At 54.3% G+C, this 14,161-nt stretch overlaps 1 protein-coding gene across 8 annotated transcripts in view; it reads right to left on the reverse strand.

The window, feature by feature from the left end:
* GDPD5 (glycerophosphodiester phosphodiesterase domain containing 5) overlaps nucleotides 1–14,161 on the reverse strand; it is an 87,888-nt gene that overhangs the window by 49,322 nt on the left and 24,405 nt on the right. For 6 of the 8 annotated variants that reach the window (XM_040489380.1, XM_040489383.1, XM_040489388.1 and 3 more), the window contains exon 2: nucleotides 4,640–4,723. The gene's annotated coding sequence lies outside the window, so the exon portion shown is untranslated. Of the gene's footprint in view, nucleotides 1–4,639; nucleotides 4,724–5,030; nucleotides 5,053–6,953; nucleotides 7,102–14,161 lie in introns of those variants that run through there. The other 2 variants (XM_040489381.1, XM_040489382.1) reach the window with 2 other exon arrangements.

Raw genomic sequence — 14,161 nt, forward strand, 5'->3', positions numbered from 1 at the left:
CCCCAAAACCTTTTAACCTCCTGTTCTGTCTTCATCACCAGGAGGAAAGCAGAGATGGGGCTGCACACGGAGGAGGGAAGGACAAGCCCCACAGTCCTCGTCCAGTATGAGGGGAAGAACCCCTTCCCTTCCCAGGACTAATGCTGGGAGCCCTGAGCCTGCCCCTGCCTAGAACAGTCAAGATGAGGTTGAGAGCTGCAGGAAGGCCTGAGACAAGGTTAGAGGCCTAGTCATCCTGAGCCCCAGGCCAGGGCTCTGCCCCTGCCCAGGTGCCTTCACCATCTTTGACAGAGACCAAGGTACAGCAATGACCCCAACATTCCCTTGGAGTAAAACCCAAGGCATAAAAGGCACAGGGCTATGAGGACTCCTCCCCATAGTGCTCAGGAAACATGGCCTTGAAGGTAGACCAGGACCTCCCTGGGGTTCCTCCTCACTGCCTTGTCATCCCCTGCTTCCAGTGCAGGTGTGCCCGTGAAACAGACTTAGCTCTGGGCCCCTCTGCCTATCTTCAAGGCCTGGAAAACTCCTCTTGGTCTCAACTCAGCAGCCCCTCCTCCGGGAAACTTTCCCTGCCTGGGTCAGGGTCTCTTCTGGGTCCCATAACTCCTGTGCCTCCGCGGTTCCCAGCACAGATCACTGAAGGCTGGCTTCTTGGAGAAGGTGGATCGAAGCGGAATTCAGAAATAAGGAAGGATTTGTGGCACAAAGTGGGGGAAGCAGGGGCTCTAGGTAGGGGACGGCACAAGGAAAGCCTGGTGACAGGGAGGCATGAGCAGGGCCTCTCTCAGAGCTGAGGGCACCCCCAGGTCCCAGCCAGCAGGTGAAGCCCATGTGGGTTCCATGATGGTGAGGCTGTTGCCAAAAGGAGACTCCTCATCCTCTGGGAGCCCAGGAGCAGCAGGGCACCTCCAGGAGGCTCACCAAACAAGCAAACCCAAACCCACGAGACAAATCCTTGGCCCCAGGGCTGGGGCTGGCAGTGGGGGGACAGGGCTGATAATGGGATCAGCCAATCCCAGACCCTACCCCACTGCCCTGAGGCACAGCTTTCGGCAGTTGGCTTCTGAGGAGTGCTCCCACAGTTACCACCTTCCTGTCCCTGAGCCTCGTCAGATGGCCAGAATGGAGAGATCTGGCTGCCACCATCTCACTGTGTGGCCTTGGGCAAGTCAGTCCACTTCTGTGGGCCTCACGGAAAGCTCTAGATTTAACGAAACCAACAGAGAAGGTAGCCAGATGTAGGGAAGGAAGGAAGTCTGTCGAGGAGGCAGCTGCCAGTGGGGAGAGGCTGGGAGAGGTGCCAGGAGGGAGGCCTCGGAGGTGAAAAGACGAGGCAGGCCAGCAGCCCCAGTCCCCCGTCATGCCTGCTGGTTCTTTGGGGAACAGCTGCTCAGTGGCCAAGGCCAGGGCTCTGCAGGAGCCCTCAAAAGATCAATCAGGCCATAATTAGGGTTGTTATTAATCTCTTTCCACAATGGTGCCAGGCAGCCTGTTTATCCAACACTTCCGTGCCAGGAGACCTCTGATTTCGCTTCCCCTCTGAGCAGGCCAAGCTGGACTATATTCCAGGCAGACTTGCTCCCAACCCTGGCGGTGGCTTCCCTAGTTCTTCCGCCCCTTTTGCCCCCCGCCCCCCCTGCAGAAAGTTCTCCCTGCTCCTCCCTTGGGAAGGGATGGCTTCCTTGGAACGGTGGCCTCTGGGAGGACTTATTCCCTACCTAAAGCTCTTGAGGTCACTCAGTGAATGTTTAAGCCTCTGCTCGGTACCAGGCACTGCTGGGAGCCAAGCAGGATTCACAGAGAATCGGACACGAACCTTCCTTTCAAGGAGACAACCACACTGCAGCAACAGCAGCTGGGATTACGGCCACGTGCAGTGTTTTCTAGTGCCCAGGAGCCTCCATGCATATCGGCTCATGGAAGCATCTGGCTGATTCCAGAGGTAAGTACCAGATCCCCGTTTTGTGGGTGAGGAGGGGAGGCTAGCAGAGGTCAGGATAGGTCTCCTGAGCTGCGCCTGCCGTTGAGGCCCTAGGGGGACAGACCTGCATGTCTGAGGTATGTCTGGGGCTTCAGGCTGGACAGGAGCCAGGAATGGACCCTGCCCAGGGGACCTGGCTTCTCTTGGCCTAGGAAGGACCTCTCTTTCCCCAGCCAGGGGTCTGAGCGTGGGCTGAGTAGTCACCAAGAGTGTGACCTTGCCTTGCCTGGGATACAGAGCTTAGCATCTCAAAACTCAAAATCTCTCCTTACAGACTCTCTAAACCGGGGTCTCAGAATCACCTCACTCAAGACTCCTATGGTCAACGAGTCCTGGCGCAATCCAACAGGGATCTAAGAACTATCCTTGGATTTCAGGCTATCCAAGTCCTCAATGTCGCGGCACCAGGGAAGATCTGCAGTCATTCCATCCGGCCTCCCTTCCCAGGCAGAAATCCCCTGTACAGTTAGTTCCTAGGGGTGGTTCCCCAGCGGAGTGGCCTGTGTAGGCTTGCATCCCGCCCCCCCCCCCCCACAGCCCCCTCCCTCCCTGGAGGGCTGAGTGCTTCCGTCTTTAAGCTGCTGGGACCCCTATCACCCCCCTCCCCCACTGGCACTGACAGGTTCTCCCTGGAGCAGGCAGAGTGAGCAAATATTCTCAGGGTTTCTGGCAGGGCCTCAAGGGTCAGCCTGGGGGCCTGGTGGGGTTGGTTTTCACTATTCTCTCACCTCGGTTGACACCCCAGCCTCCCAGGAGCCCAGTGATTCAGTCACAGGGACCAGGCTGGCTTTTTCCGATGCCTCTCCCTGGGTCCCCGGGAAGGAGGAGCCACCCGAAAAGGAGGAAAAGGAGAAAGCTGAGTCTGGCAGAGACTTGCACTGAGCAAACTCGTCCCTGCCCGGTTTTTACCCCCGGAGGGAACAGAGAGCAATGATTTATTTTATTTATTTATGTAAAATAGCAGAGTTATCACACAAACAGGCTTCCCAAGCAGGCCCTCGGGGATGGGAAGAAAAGCAAGGCCTACCATTTAAGGAATCTTTCTCTGGCTTCCCTCCCCTTACACTTACCTGTCTAGCCTTACCTCCCCCTGCCCCTCCTCACACCATTCTGCTCCAAGCACACCACATTATCCGGCCTCCCCACCTCCACGCCTTTGCTCATGCTGGGCCCTCTGCCAGGAAAGCTCTCCCCACCACCCCAATTCAAATCCTATCCACCTTAACAAATGGACCCTGTGCAAAGCCTGGTCTGATTCCCGCCCCCCCCCCAAGCCCACTGCCTCCTCTCTTTGTGTCCCCGTCATCTGGCAGAGCTCTCGAGACATGATCACAGGCCTCTGTGCCCGGTAATTATCTGCTTCCGTAGCCGCCTTGCCCACCAGACTGAGAGCTTCCCCAGGCAGAGATTTTTAATCCGTTTGGCCAAGTTCTTCTGAAGACCCTGCACCGGGCGACGGGGACACAAGATACCCCAGGCCCCATCCCTGCTAGAGGAGTCACTTTGCAGGGGACCTGTGCCTCTGCACTGGGCCTGGCACCAAGCAGGCACCTGTTTATTTGTGAGTCAGAAAAGCTGCTTACACGTGCAGTGGAAGGAAAGGAGATCACAGCCTCTTAGACCATGCGACTGCAGAGCCACTTCCGAGCCCGATCCCAGTTCTGCTCCTGAATAATAATTAGCCTTTCCCAATTTACAGAAAAAAAAAAAGTTACTATAAAAAAAGTCTCCATTAAAGCATTTTCTCCCACAATTTTTGCTTAACCCCTTGACATCTGTTTGCACATATCTGTTCCGGGTCTGGTGTAAGGTGACCTCAGAATTGATTTCCTCACTGTCCCTTCATCTCTTCTCTGTGGTGTCCTGTGAAAAACAGAAGCCCCTCTACTTCTAGGCACGTCTGAGAACCTGGGGCCTAACCTCTTCTTCCCTCCTCTCAGATTTCTTGGTCTCCATCCGGTAACCAAAGAAAACTGGATTTACTAGAACGCTGAGGAAGAAAGTCACAGGAATTTGCTGGCCTGGCACACCTTGAAGGTTCATGCCAATTCCGTGATTCAAGACCTCTAATTCCACCATTTGCTCTTCATTCCTTTGGCTGAAGCATCACCTTCGCCAGGATTATCTTTGAAAATACAGATCTCCTCTGGGAATGGGAGCTCTTTCAACCCCCAAATTGGATGTCAAGGAAACTTCGTTTAATACGTGGTTCTAGAGGCAGTAAATCACAGGGATTGAGAATGTGCAAGGAGACTCAGTCTGCCTGGGTTTGAAACCCAGTCCTACCACCTACTAATTGGTAGGATACCACTATACCTCAGTCTCCTTATCCATAAAGCGGGGATAATAGCACCCACCTCATGGGCTGTTGAGGGGATTAAATGAGCTAATACATGTCAGGTGCTTAGACAAGTATCCAGTACACTGGAATAAGTTGTCTAAGAATACTCCAGTTCTTTACTCGCCCATCAAATGGGACAACAATCCCTGTCCCCCTTGATTGGCTTTTTTGTTCTTTGGTTTTTGTAAATTGCGAGGTGCTGTCTCCCTAGGAGAGGTAGATACTGTTTTAGAAGCCAGAGCACTGCTCTCTGTGGCTTGTCCCTACCTCCTTTCTCCCCCCCACCCCCCACCCTTCCTTTCTCTTTTCTTTACCTGGGAGAAGGTAGCAGCGGCTGTGAGCAGGGCTCTTGAGGATGTCCTGTCCACGGAGGTGGTGGTGTCACTTCCTTGGGACAGCTGAGGGGACAAGGGGACAAACCCAGTCAGATCACTCATCGGTCCACCCTACCTTCTCCTCTCCCACCGGACCCTTAGCCAGTCCCCATGCCGTGCCCACCCCATGCTGGGTGTGGGGCCCAGGGATGGCTCACGCCTTGTCCCTGCCCAGGGAAGCTGCTAAGCCGGCGGGTGGTCCAGCTATGGACCACCAGACACCCCACAAGCAATCCTACCTCCACACATGCTGCCCACAGACCAGCCCCAACCCCAAACACAGGACAACCAGTACCCTGAACCACTCTTGCCCGCTCCAGAACCCACGTACATGCAATCCAAGTTCCAGCCACTCTGGGGAGAAATTGGGGCTGCGTGTGGCTCCTGGGGGAGCAGAGGCCCTTTCGTGCTGCCCAGAGACCTGCTCCTCTGGAGGTAGCCGCCAAACCAGCTGCTCTTCTAATGCAGCCGATGGGGGAGGGCGGTGGGCTGGAGGCGGGATCTGGGGCACCGCAATTATGTGGCTAACTTCTGACTCATGTACTGGCTCCCCTACCACCAGCTCCTACAGCCGGTAGGGCAGCCCTCCTGCCCGGGAACTGGGAGGAGAGTTGGTTCCGACAGGCCTTGGAGAGAAATGGAGAAGGGACACAGCTCTGGGGCAGCACTGCAGGCTTGCAAGGGATGCTGCCGTGTTGCCCACCAGGGCAGAGCGAGGCTGGCAGGGCCGGGAGCTGGCCTGGCCTTCCCAGAGAGTTGTAGACAGAGCCAGGGCTGGGACCCGGGCCTCTTGGTGCCCTGCAGCCCCAGGAGAGGGGTGGCTCAAGCCCATGCCAACATGAGAACTCTCCAACCCGATCAGGCCCTGGAGCCACACCCCAGCAAGAAACACACAGCCAAGCTCGGCCTCAGACCGGAGGGGGACAGAACTGGACTCAGAGACAGCTTAGAGAGGACATCCGGCTACTGAGAGACCCCCGGGGCACCCTAACCCTGCCTCCCTCTACCTGCAGTCCCCAGGTTTCTCACCATGCTCTAAACGCACTGCACTTTACAGTTTACAAAACATACTTATTTCCTTTGCCTCCCATTCATTATGACCCTAAGTGATGGGTGGAATATAAACACTCTCAATAGAAACATTCTCAAACTCCAGTGTGCAAACAAATCACCTGGAGACCCTGTTAAAACAGTCCGACACAGTAGGTCTACAAGGGGGCCTGAGATCCTTCATTTCTGACCAGCTCCCAGGTGATGCTGGGGCTCAGGTCCAAGGACCACAGTTTGAGTAGCAAGCACATAGTGGTTAACAGCATGGGCACTGGGGTCAAACTGTCCACATCAGAATCTTGGTTCTTACTGTGTAACCTCGGGCAAGTTACTTAACCTCTCTGTGCCTCAATCTCCGTATTATAAAATAGTTACAATGACAGCAATAATAGTAAACCTGACTCACAGGGTTGATGTGGGGATTAAATTACGTAAAATGCTTGAAAGCGATTATTATTTCGAAATTTAAAATGAAGGCTCTGAGACGTGGGCGCAGCCAGCAAGGTAGCAGAGCCAGAATTCAACCCCAAATCTCTTCGCATAAATCCTGAGATACCAAGTTACCACAAAAGGTCACAGCCAGCGAGCCCTCCCCCAGGCATGGATATCGGGGCCCAGAGAAGGATAGGGAGTGACAAGTTCATGCGAAAGTTGGTGTCAGAAATTCAAGTTCATGACTCCCGGCCTCATGTTCTTTCCACTTAACTGTCCTTCTGCACTGAAGAGAAAGTGTCGCAAATTCTCCCTGAGGGCCCCGTCCCCGTCTCTGCTTCAGCGGCTACATAGGCAGTGGCTACCCTGGAAGCCAGATGTGGGAAGGGCGGGATGTGGAGGCTGCCCCCTTGCCCACCGTGGCCCGGGTTCAGGTCCCCCCGCTCCCTCAGAGTCCTGCCCACCAGGCCGGGTGAGAACCGTCTGACATCCTCCTTCCTGTTCCATCTCCTACCTCTAATCTGTGGCACTGCTTGGTCTCAGGGTCACCCAACTGGGGTCACAGGCAGAAGGTGACGTGGCCTGGGCCTATCTCCACCCCCACGCTGGCTTCCCAGCACGAGACCAGTGGGAGCCTGTGAGTCACTTGAAGGAAGTGTTTGGCCCCAAACAGGAAGTGGCTCTTCAAGCTGAAAAGGGCCCCGAGGCAGGTGGCTGGGTGGCAGAGCCCCAAAAGCCGATTGGGATACAGTAATACCTGTTCAGATTTTACCTGAAACTCAAACGTGGCGTCCATCCTCTACTGTGAAACCTGCCAGGGGCTTTCCTGCCGTGTGACCTTAGGTACACCAGTGCACTTCTCTGAGCCTTGATTCCCTCATCTGTAGGATCTGGGGCTGCATCACAAGACTGCCTATGGCCTGGCATTCCACAATGAAATGAAGGGTTGGAGGAAGTGAATACAGGTTTTAAATAAATGAGTAAACGCACACACGAGTGAAATGAATGAATGAACGCAGACACAGAGGTTTAGACACCAGCCATGGCACAAGTTCCATCATTTATCTCTCGTTAAACTGTACGATAGAGATCTCACTGATGAGATCTCATCCCATCCCCTGAATCACCCTTAGGCGCAGGGCAGAAAGGCCACTGCCCTGAGCCCCACACATCACAGACACATGCTCACAAACGAACGTAGTAGAGAACATACAGGAGCCCCCACCACAGGACATCCGTGGGACCCGGGAGCCTCATCCACTCCCCTAACACCACTCAGGTTCCGCTGAAACCCTTCTCCATTTCTTGGCGTGAAGAACAAAAGATGATTCTGTCCAGATAAAGGTCTGTGGGTTGCGTTGTTGAGGATGAGGGAGGGGGACACTAGGAGTGGTGGTGGAGGAGGGGACTAAGTAGCAGGAAACATTCCAGAGGCAAATTAAACTTGTCAAATCCTTTCAGACAGCGACTAGCCATAGCTTCTTGCATAACAAAGTGTCTTTCCCAGTAATGCTGAGCAACATTTTCTTTTTATTTGGCTTTTCTCCCTGTTCCAATCTGTGGTTCTAAAAGTACTCATGAATTAGTGCGGTATCCACAATAAATACACAAGGCAGCTGAAGAACATCTTTCAGCATCTAAGAATTCATATTACTCAAATTAATGTAACATGAAGTGTGATGCTAATCCTTCACACTGGCAACCACATGGACACCTGGGACCGTGAATAGGTTCACAGTTACAAATGTTCAAAAATGTGGATATTTCATCTCTAAATAATTTTACTTTAAAATCTGATATTCGTTGATCACAACGTATATAGTTTTTAAAAAAAATTTTTTTATTAACATCTATTTATTTTTTGAGAGTCAGAGAGAGACAGAGCATGAGCAGGGGAGGTGCAGAGAGAGGGAGACACAGAATCGGAAGCAGGCTCCAGGCTCTGAGCTGTCAGCAGAGAGCCCGACACGGGGCTTGAACCCACGAACCGTGAGATCACGACCCGAGCCGAAGTCAGTCGCCCAACCGACTGAGCCACCCAGGCGCCTCACAATGTATATAGTTTTAATATCCATAGATAATTTCAAGGAATGAAAACAAGTTTTGAGGATGTAAGTTCTCCTTTCTTTACATTTACTTTAATTTACGTTTTTGGGGGCGCCTGGGTGGTACAGTCGGTTAGGCGTCCGACTTCAGCTCAGGTCACGATCTCGCGGTCCGGGAGTTCGAGCCCCGCGTCAGGCTCTGGGCTGATGGCTCAGAGCCTGGAGCCTGTTTCCGATTCTGTGTCTGCCTCTCTCTCTGCCCCTCCCCTGTTCATGCTCTGTCTCTCTCTGTCCCAAAAATAAACAAACGTTAAAAAAAAATTTACGTTTTTTTTTTTTTTTAATTTTTTTTTTCAACGTTTATTTATTTTTGGGACAGAGAGAGACAGAGCATGAACAGGGGAGGGGCAGAGAGAGAGGGAGACACAGAATCGGAAACAGGCTCCAGGCTCTGAGCCATCAGCCCAGAGCCTGACGCGGGGCTCGAACTCCCGGACCGCGAGATCGTGACCTGGCTGAAGTTGGACGCCCAACCGACTGCGCCACCCAGGCGCCCCCCAAAAAATTTACGTTTTTGATGGAAATATATTCTATACACTTGAAATATAATCGCATATTATTTTTGATCCTTCAGATGATTACCGTCAATATCCAATTTTTAAATGATGTGAAAATCTTGATTACAACAACTACAGTGATCTTGTAAAAATGAAGACAATATATTTTACAAAATAAGTAGCAATGCATCCGAACATCACCAACAAAGCCCCCGGATGTGTACTAATAACTACATTCAGTCTCCTTTGCTATTCAGTCACTCTCAGTTGTATAAAACCTTTATGTGTATATTTCAATTTGTATTATGAAGATATATCTGTCAAGAAGAGAAAATCAAATTATTTCATTGAGCAGTTTCTGAGTTGTGGTATCACCTTCAAATATCTGACAAAGTATATGGGCCTCCATTTGCATTGCCCCCCCCCCCCCCCACCAGGCCCAGCAAACTCTGCCCTGGGCCTGCCTGTCTACTCCCTGCCCACCAGCTCTCACTTCTGTGGGGCCCAGGCCACCTGCCCTGGTCACTTCACCTGAGCATCTGCCGGGCTGCCAGCCAGCCCTGCCTTCCCTGGAGTCTGCCTTTTAGAAAGCGCTGTACCCATGAAAGGTCCTCATGCTTAGATGTGGGCCTTATTTCTAGAGCCGACTGGGGTTCCTTCAAGGACAGTGACCGTGACTTGACTAGCATCTCCCTCAGACCTGCTGCTCCTTAAAGTCCCTTACCTTCCAGCACCATCTGGGAAGGGACCTGGCCCAGGGGGCCTAGAAGTGTCTGGCAGCCCCCTGGCCATCAGGCTGAGCGGATGGACCCAGTGACCTCTGGTCCCCACAACTGGTTTTCTCCTTTGCACCCCTTCTCAGTCCACCTCTACCCATGCCCGCCTTCGGCTCACTTACTCCGCGCCTACTGGTCACACTGATCCCCTTGGACTAAAGCCACCAGAATGCACACTCCTGAGAAACCTCCACGTTTCCGGCCCACCACCCTTCCTAGCATCTTTCACAGAGCGCTTCCAGAGAGCAGGAGCCAGGTTCCGGAGGGGGACAGGGTAGGGGAGAGTAGGAGACTAAGCCAGGAGACCTGGGCTCTGAGCCTGGCTTGGCCACTGGCCGGCAGGTCAGCCTCCTCTCTAGGCTCAGGTCTTCGTTCCTCAAATGGGTTATAGCCACCAGCCCAGATTCCCCATGGGAGGATTGGGGGAACCCAGCGGACAGGGAGAACCAATGTGATAGGACCTAACACCATCCGTCTCGTGTTTCCCACTGGCCTGGTGCATGCCGGTCCATCTACCGCAGCACCGTTGACCACATGCGGAGGGCCGGCCGTAGCCTTGAAAGGGGCAGAGAGTCTGTCCACTCTCTCGTTTGTCTCCCTCAGCCTCCCATTGCACCTGCACTCTGCAGACGGCAGAACAGCTCAAGGGCTCTGGGTCCCTTGTTCGAGGGCACAGCTATGTGAATGGCAGAGCCAGGATTCGTACTCGGACTCCCAAGCCAGTCTACACAACCATAACTGAGCTCTTCTGTGTGCCAGGAGAGGCTCCGAGCCCTGGTGGGGGAGCCCGCTGTCTAATGGTATAGAGAAAGGCACCGAGTGCCCTCCGAACAAAGGAGGCGTGAGCTGGGGGTGGGGTGCAGGGGGGCCTTGTTGGCGGATCAGCGCTTTCTCCTAGCCTCACCCCAACCTAGTCCAGCACTGGATCCACTGGGGGCAGCAACGAATAGCCACGACTGAACAAGCTTGTTTCCTCTGCATCCACCACCCCAGCCAGCCGCTCCCTGCCCGCTCCTTGGAAGGAAGGGTAGGCAGGGAGGAGCCCAGGCCTTGGGATACGTGTGCTAGACATTAAGCCTGGGGAAAGCAGGACCCCGTCCATCTGAGCGCAGAATGAACCCTTTCCACAGTACGTCCATAAATGGTTGCCAGAGGAACTAGTGATAAACAGCACGCACTGACCACTGGGGTCCCTACCTCAGTCCATCGTGTTCATTAAGACCTTAGTGCAGGTTCCAAATCAGACAGGCCTGGGAGCCAGAGCAGAGCTGGTAAATGGTAAGGTGCTTCCCTAACCAGCCAGGGGGCAGGGAGCAATTCCTGGCCCTGTCACCTCCACCCTTTTGCTGTGTGATCCTGGGCAAGTCACTTTGCCTCTCTGGGTATCAAACAGGGATTAACACCATGTTGAAATCACCAGACCTGAGGTGGGTGGATACAACACTTTGGTGAGAAACATGGGGCACTGAGGCTCAGAGAGGGGAGCTGACTTGGCCAAGGTCACACAGCAGGCACAAGAGTCTGAACTAGGACCCAGGCCTGTCATGCTCTACAGCGCTGGACTCCCAAAGGCCTTAGTGGGGAGGCCAGATTGTGAGTGACATCACAGGGGTGGGAGAAGGGTTGGGGCAGATTCCATCCGGGCTACCCCAGGAGGACACCACCAGTTAAAGTCATCATCGTCAGAGTCCTGAGAGCCTAACTCCTGCTTGTTTGTTTCTGGGACATGCTGACCAACATGAGTCCCAGAAGCAATCCTTGAACGCCTGGGCTTTGCCCATAGACATGGTGGGGTGGGGTGCCGTGGGCCGAGAAGAAAAGTCAAATTCAATTCAGGTGGGGATGGGCCCCAAGGGCCTTGATTTCCTCTGTGGTGCTCAGTGCTTCCATGGCCCTAATCTAACCACTGCCCCTGGGCCCTCTGCCATGTCCTGCTCTTCACAGATGCCCCCTAGGCTGTGCAGGCAGGGCTGGAGATGTAAGTGGCACAGAGGCAGACTTCTCCAGAAGGGACTACAGCAAGGCAACCTGGCGAAGGTGGAAAGGCTGCTTGAAGCCGAGTCATCAGGGAGAACCTTGGGGGCTGGGGCCACGTCTGCCAGCTGAGGAGCTCTGTGAGATTCTGCTTCTGGAAGCTGAGAGAGCGTGAGCCAGCACTGGGCCTGGGGGAACAGTGGAAGCACAAGGAAGGTTCTGCCTCTTGGTGGTCCCTCCCAGCAGCCAACATCTGTGGAGGTGTGTGGGTGGACTGCCCTGAGGCTGTTGGAATCCCTTTGCCTGCGGTCATGGCCGGTCCCCAGGGCCCCCCTTTACCGGTGACTACCTGGGTAAAGGTCTAAGTTCTCTAGCATCCTTGCCCTCGGTCAGCTCTGGCCTCATGTCCCCAGCGCTTGCTTCTCCTCCTCTTTCTGGTTCTACTTTCCCTATTACTTTAGCAGCTTCTTTTCTGGAAAACTTCCTAATAAATCACTCTCACGTGAACCCTTGTCTCAGGGTCTGCTTCGAGATCGCCCCACCTCAGACAGCTATGAGGTCAGTGCCATTAATTTTCCCATTTCAGAGACAAGGAAACTGAGGCCGAGACTCGGGGTTGTTCAAGCTCCCCCATGTGGCAAGCAGCAGAACGAACTTGACTTGAGGTGGGCCCCCTGAGGAAAGCCTGGGCCGGCATCATCTGAGCCTATGTACATCCCTCCCACACTCTACCCTCCTGGCCATCTGAGCTAACTTACTTTTTTTCCTTTTGTCTTTTTTTTTTTTATTTAGAAGGAAAGCAGGAGAATCTGCAGATCATCCAAGGGGGATGACTAAGTCCTCAGATTCTTCTCGTTGGCTCAGATCCTGTTTTGGTCAATCCTTGTGAATCAGGGCGGGTCTGACATTCTGGGAATGCAGGGAGACTTGAAACCAACTTCATGAAAACAAGTTGTAAAAACACTGGCCGCCACTCAAAGCGGCCGGCTGATCAGCTTGGCTCCGCAGAGCAGGGTTGAACAAGTTCACCAGAAGGGAACGCACAGCAGGAGAGACTTCGGCTAGACCCAGAGGAAGAACTTCCCAGTAATTGGGAAGAAAGGGAGTGCTAGCTGGAAAGGGGGGAGGGGGACAGACTGGGTGAGACTCGGGCTTGTTCAGGGAAGGAGCCAGCCCAGAAGGGGAGCAGGGCGAGACGGCTGTGGACACCTGCTCCAGTTCGGCAGACAGCCACCCCCTAACCCATGGGAGCTGGGCGTGGTCTCCTTGGAAGCCTGAGGATCCGTGCCCTGACCTTCCCAGGCTTTTCTTGTTTGAAGTAGCTATGAAGCCACCCCTAGAGCCCTGCAGACCCAAAACCACCGGAGGCCAACGCCGCCCAGTCCTGAGCTTCAACCACTGACTTGCAACCTGCTTTAGGAGGATGCTCTGAGTTTGTGGGGCTTCTGCCTCCTAGGACGTCAAAAGCCTCTGCATGTAAGGTCCTCCCACCCCCAGGGTGGCCAGATACTCTGGAGCCTGGCAGAACTCAGGGCAGGACTGAGGGCCGCCACCATGCCACCTCCTCCTCCCCTGCTCTGCACAACCATCCCTCCAGGAAAATCCGCCTCCTCCAGGCGCCCTCCCCCGGGCCCCAGCAGAGAACCGGTACAGGTGTCCACAGCAGCCTCACCCTGCTCCTCCTCCCTCGGCACCTCCTCTGGGCTGGCTCCTTGCAGGCGGCAAAGAATAGGCCCTGAGTCTCACTCGGTCTGTCCCCCTCCACCCCAGCCCAGCTAGCACACCCCTTATTTCCTTCCTTCTCACCCAAATCTCTGAAAGAGTTGTCTACACTCACGTCTCCACTGCCTCCCTCCCACCTGCTGCTAAACCCACAGCCCTGTGCTCCCGCCAAGTTCAACCATGACCTCCACATGAGTGAGCTCACCGTGCAGCTCTCATTCCTCCCTGACACTGTGGGCCTCACCCTCCTTCCAGAAACCTTCTGGACCCTGGCGTCCAGGACACCACTTGCTCTGGTTTCCCTCATTGCCTCCAGGTCCCCCTCTCTGCCCAGAGCCTCGTGCTGCACTTTCTCCTACACCCTTTGTCCTCCCTTGCCCTTCACACTCTCCTTGTGCAAGATCACCTAGCACTGCTGTCTCTGCCTGGACCACGCTCAAGTCTGGAGTATCCAGGGACCCCTGGTCATCCCGGCCTGGACACCCCAACAGGAACCTCACACCCCCAGTGGCCCAATGATGACTCATCACATTCCCCCAAACCTGCTCCACCCCTGTGCCTTCTCTCAAGGCACCTCCATTCTCCGGTCTTCCAGGCCGGGCAGATGAGAATCACCCTTCCCACCCATCTTCCTCAAGCCCCCAGGCCCACCTGGCATCTGTTCTCCACCTCCCCTCCCCTCCCACCAAATAGCCCTGCAGTCTTGGCTCAAACTCCTTCTGCAGGAAGACTTCCTTGACTCTCCTGGTAGACTTGGGCATGCCTTTTCCTGTTTCCATGGGCCCCGCACAGCCCGGTTCAGCAGCCATGCTCGTGTTCAGCTGCACACTGATGTCCCTGGCTGGCTCCAAGAGTAGAGGTGGTGCCTGATTTGATTCTGGGTCCAAGTTCTGCACAGAGGAGCCC

The sequence above is a fragment of the Herpailurus yagouaroundi genome, unplaced genomic scaffold (assembly GCF_014898765.1).
Source record: "Herpailurus yagouaroundi ecotype Mexico unplaced genomic scaffold, PumYag 180, whole genome shotgun sequence".
In the NCBI taxonomy this organism is placed as follows: domain Eukaryota; kingdom Metazoa; phylum Chordata; class Mammalia; order Carnivora; family Felidae; genus Herpailurus; species Herpailurus yagouaroundi.